We start from the raw sequence: 4,986 nt of genomic DNA, 5'->3' as shown, positions 1-4,986 counted from the left end.
GTTTAAGAGTTTTACTCCTAACCCTAAAGTTGTGGGATCGAGTCTCGGGCCGGCAATACCACGACTAAGGTGCCTTTTGATCAAGGCACCTGACCCCCAACGGCTCCCGGGCACGCATCATAAATTGGCTGCCCAATGCTTCCACGTGTGTTTTCGTGTTCCTGCTGTGTGTGCCCTTTTGGTATGAGTTAAAATGCAGAGCCCCAATTCTGAGTTGGGTTACCATACTTGGGCTGACGCACGTAACTTTCACTTTTTTTTTTAAACAAACTAGTCCACGGACGCCAGCCTGCATGCTTGACCTCTGGCACTCCTCACTATCCCTGTTTGCTGTCCGATCTTAGAAAAGCGCCACGGTTGAGGATGGCGGAACTGACAAAGGCACGCTGGGATTCGAACCCAGGATCTCCTGATATTTACGGTGACAGGCGGCTTTAACCAACTGCGCCCCGGGCGCCAACCCACGCGGTGTAGTCTCTGGAGAGACTGACTTAGGATCAAAAGCACCGACAGAAAACGCCAACATACAGGCACTGCACAGCTTAAAATAGTTTTTTTTTGACAGCTGAGTCAGGGTGGCCAGCTAGCCTGTGGCATTTTCAAGCTGCCATAGTGCAGAATGGCAAAACAACACAAAGAGTAGCGCTGCATCCTGATTTTTTACGTCTGTCGCGACTGAGTTTGCGTGGTTCGGGAGGAAGGACAAGGTCCTGGGCTCCTGCAAAATTGGAATGCAGTTCAAAAACAGAGGCATCTGGTCAGGAACCGTCTGATGCACGGCATACGCAAGAAAGACAACAGAGAAGGGTTCAGATATTTAGGCAAGGTAGCCAGCTGAACCTATGGGCATTCAGACGCGAGGACTCTTTGTTTACAAGACACTGCGCTCTAAGCGTGAGCATGCATAGTCCCGACCCCCCCCCCCCCCCCGTCAGCCCCCCCCCCCCGCCCCCCCCCCCCCCCCCCCCTTCGGCGCCAGCCAGCGAGTCCGGACAGGTCCAGAGCAGGCATTCTAGTACTATGCTGAGGAGCAGAACCACCACACAACAAAGGTAGGTGATTGATCACAACAAAAGGCGCTGGGGGATCAGGAACCAGTATCTTTGTTACTAGACAGACGTTTAACCACTATAGCCACATGCCAACAACCTGAGATGCTGCCTCTGCGGCGAGGGCGACTTTAGGGGATTCAAAACATCCAGAGAAAAGGCAAGAGCCAGCATGCACAGCTTAAAACCGTTTATTTAGACATGAGGGGGGTTGGCCAGCTAGAAGCTGGTTTGTTTCGCCAAGTGCCTTTAGTAGACTGCAAAAGTCCGACTCTGGTGGGTATCAGGGGAACCCACAACCTTGTGGAATGGCCTCATGTTGGTCAGTCTAGAAGTCCAAGCGGCTATCCATTGCCGCACAGAGCCACACAGAGTATTGCCCTTTCTCGGCTTGTGCGAGTCCGAAGCATTGAGGTGCAAGTTGTTCGGGGAGTAGGAAGGACAAGGTCCTTAGAGTCTACTGCACATAGATGGAATGCGGTTTGAAAATCGAGGCATATATGTGCCTGCTTTCCAAGAAAGAATTTTCCCAAAGCATAAGTGCCGGAACAAAAAGAGCTGCTGCTGGGGATTTTACCAGCCAAGAGATCTATTGTTCCTGAGATACAGCGCTATAAAACCAGCTAAGCCGGCGGCACCCTACTTGCACTGACCGCGAAAAGCACTTCTTTGAAGGTGTCAATGCTGAAGGATGACGTTCGTAAACTGAAATCACCTGCTATGCCCTGCTCCTCTGCACCCTGTTTGTGTGAGAACTCAGACGACCGCACAAAATACACAGGTGGTTAACGCTTTGCCGCCAGCAAAGGCGCGGCTGGGATGCAAACCCCCGGATCTCCTGTTTGCTTAGACAGGCGCCTTTAACACAGCAAACCCCGCGGTATCAGCCTTGCGGAAACAGCTGTGTGTCCTAGGACGGGCGGTTTGATTTGGAGGAATCGAGAGGAAGAGGCCAGCGGCCGAGCACTCTTCACAGCCTAAAATGTGCGCGACCTTCGAATTCGGGGAGGGTGGCCGACTATGCTGCTCTCTGTGTTTGCTTCGGCCGATGGCTCACGCCAGCTGGGAGAATGCCAAAAGAAGAAATTCTGGAGAGACCCGCAACCTTTCCAGATGACATCGTTCGGCAGTATGCGGGAATCAATCATTTTGTCCGTGCATTCGCGCCAGAGCTTTAATCAGCATCGCATAGCGACAAATGTATCAAAGGCGAGAAAACAACATTGCTTGCGCCGAGGAAGCCGGGTTTCAGAGTCTCTATGCAGTTCAGGCGCCCACGGTTTCAAAAGTGTCAACAGATTGTCAGGGTATCACGTAATGAAGACCGATAAGCTATGAAACGCCGCACGGCAGAAGAGGCACTGCGAACAGGCAGGTCTGTTTTGCAAGACAGGCGCTTTTAACCCGAAAGAGTTGCTCGCGAAAAAGCCGGTGGCGCGTTGCGCATGGTAGCGCAGCCCAAAAACCGCAGAGTTTGTTTTCAAAACGCACTGAAACCACTGAAAGGACGGCAACAGAACACCGTGGAACAAACAAAGAAAAAGGAATAACAGGATTTAACTCTTTACTTTGATCTCCACTGGAAGGCCGATTAAAGTAGCCTAATGGATTAGAGTTGGCTCCTGGCGCTTTCCTGGGTTGTGGATGCGGGAGATCTCAGGGCTGCGGCGCCAGTACGCGGTAAGGATGCTGCTGGGCAGGGCGCCAGGCCACGGCTTTGCTCCGTTACTGCTTGCGCATGCCGAAGTAACTGCTTTATGCTCCCGCGATGATATTGATTACGGTGATTTCGCACTTTTCTCCAGCGGTGTTGCTGGATGGGGTTAAATACCAGAGCACCAATTCTGAGTAGGGGTCACCATACTTGGCTGTATGTCACGTCACTTTCACTTTTTTTTTAAACAAACTAGTCCACGGACGCCAGCCTGCATGCTTGACCTCTGCACTCCTCACTATCCCTGTTTGCTGTCCGATCTTAGAAAAGCACACCGGTTGAGGGACATGACGGACGACAAAGGCACCGCTGGGATTCGAACCCAGGATCTCCTGTTTACGAGACAGACGCTTTAACCAACTAAGCCACGGCGCCAACCTACGTGTTGGTCTCTGGGGGAGAACGACTTAGAGGATCAAAGCACCCAACAGAAAACGCCAACATACAGGCCGGCACAGCTTAAATAGTTTTTTTGACAACTGATGTCGGTTGCCAGCCTAGCCTGTGGTGTTTTCACGCCAAGCGTCATTCGCATATGGCAAAAAACACAAGAGTAGCGCCATCCCTGGATTTTGCCAGTCTGTCGCACTGAGTTTGCGTGTTCGGGGAGTAGGAAGGACAAGGATGCATGGCGGATGCTCGCCATAAAAATTTGAATGCGGTTTACTAAAGGCAGAAGGAAGGAAACGCTATCTGAGACGCTCCTTTGCAAAAACCACCGCTTTTAGAGTCGCCGCTGATTCGGAAAACACTTTCGCTGGGAATTTTAAGACAGAGATGCTGTTGACAGGCAAACCTTCGGACTTCAGCTAGTAAAAGCGCCTGACCAGGCCAGCCTGCTGCTTGCTGAAAGATGAACCATTACAACTGGTATCTGAAAGCCTACGACCAGCAAAGGCACTGGTCATCTCGAAATGGAGGATCACCCCTGTTTACTAGACTGGCTCCTTAACCAGCTAAGCCACGGCGTTTTAGCCGCGTTGGGGAAAGAAAAAATTCAGTTTGCCGCAAAAGCCGGACCACATTACACAGGGTGGTCGCCTTGCTACCACTTACGCCAAGGCACTGCTGGGATTTGAACCCAGGATCTCCTGTTTACTAGACAGGCGCTTTAACCAGCTAAGCTTTCACGGGCGCCCAGCCGCGTTGGACAGGCAGATTCTGTTTGCTGAAAGCAGAACCCACAACACAAGGTGTTGCTTTCACCACAAAGGCGCTGCTGGTATCGACCCAGTATCTCCTGTCTACTAGACAGAACGCTTTAACCAACTATGCCACGCAACAACCTGCGTATGTCTGACCTCTGTGGAGGGCGACTTAGAGGATCAAAACATCCAGAAGAAAAGGCCAATAGCCAGGCCGTCACCGCGTAAAAGAGTTTATTTAGACACTGAGTCCGGGGTGGCCATCTAGACTCTGTGTTTGTTTGGCCAATTGCCTTTGCAGAATGCCCAAAAGTCACGACTCTTGTGGTACTCGAACCCACAACCTTTCATGGCCTCATGTGTCAGTCTAGAAGGCCAAACGCGCTATCCAGTGCGCCACAGAGGCCCACAGAGTAATTGCCTTTCTGGCTTGTGCGAGTCCGTCGCATTGAGGTTGCATGTTCGGGGAGTAGGAAGGACAAGGTCCTTAAGGTCTCTGCACAGATGGGAATTGCAGTTTGAAAAGACAGAGGGGAGGCATATCAGGGCCTCCCTTTTCCAAGAAAGAACCCACAAAAGCAAAAAAGTCACCAATGTTGGTTAAAAGGGGCACTGCTGTTGAATTGTTGTGGTGGGCATGATTTGTTAAACCCAATGACTTCTTGTTTTGTACAAGCACCAAGCCGGGCCAAGACCAGCTAGTTTCACGCGGTGACACCCCTTAATGTGACTTACTGCCCTGGGGCCGCATTCTTTGGTATCAGCTGATGGGGCTTAGAGTTCTCGCAACATGGAAAATCACCATGTTTTTGCCTTGCTACTCTGCACCCCCTGTTTGTGGAAGCAACCAAAAACATACAAAGGTGGTGCCTTAACCACCAGCCAAGGCCAGCCGCTGTATTCGAACCCAGGATCTCCTGTTTATAGACAGGCCTTTAACCAACTAAGCCAACGGCGCCAACCTGGAAAAGCTGTTTTCTAGGAACGGTGATTGGAGGATCCAGAGAATAGGCCAACGGCCGTCACGTCCAGCTTCACAAGCCTAAAATAGTTTTTTTGACAACTGGTCGGTGGCCGG

The 4,986-nt window shown here is 51.3% G+C and overlaps 2 non-coding genes across 2 annotated transcripts; both read right to left on the bottom strand.

Annotated features, from left to right (window-relative positions):
• Positions 1-3,064: 3,064 nt before the first annotated feature.
• trnat-cgu lies at positions 3,065-3,138 on the bottom strand. The gene has a single exon. It is a non-coding gene; the product is annotated as a tRNA-Thr (tRNA).
• A 685-nt stretch (positions 3,139-3,823) lies between these two features.
• Positions 3,824-3,901, bottom strand: trnat-agu. The gene has a single exon. It is a non-coding gene; the product is annotated as a tRNA-Thr (tRNA).
• Between the last annotated feature and the right edge of the window lie 1,085 nt (positions 3,902-4,986).

This window comes from Cyprinus carpio, unplaced genomic scaffold (assembly GCF_018340385.1).
Source record: "Cyprinus carpio isolate SPL01 unplaced genomic scaffold, ASM1834038v1 S000004859, whole genome shotgun sequence".
In the NCBI taxonomy this organism is placed as follows: domain Eukaryota; kingdom Metazoa; phylum Chordata; class Actinopteri; order Cypriniformes; family Cyprinidae; genus Cyprinus; species Cyprinus carpio.
Note: the sequence above shows the minus strand (reverse complement) of the source record. Positions and strands in the feature narration are given on the sequence as shown.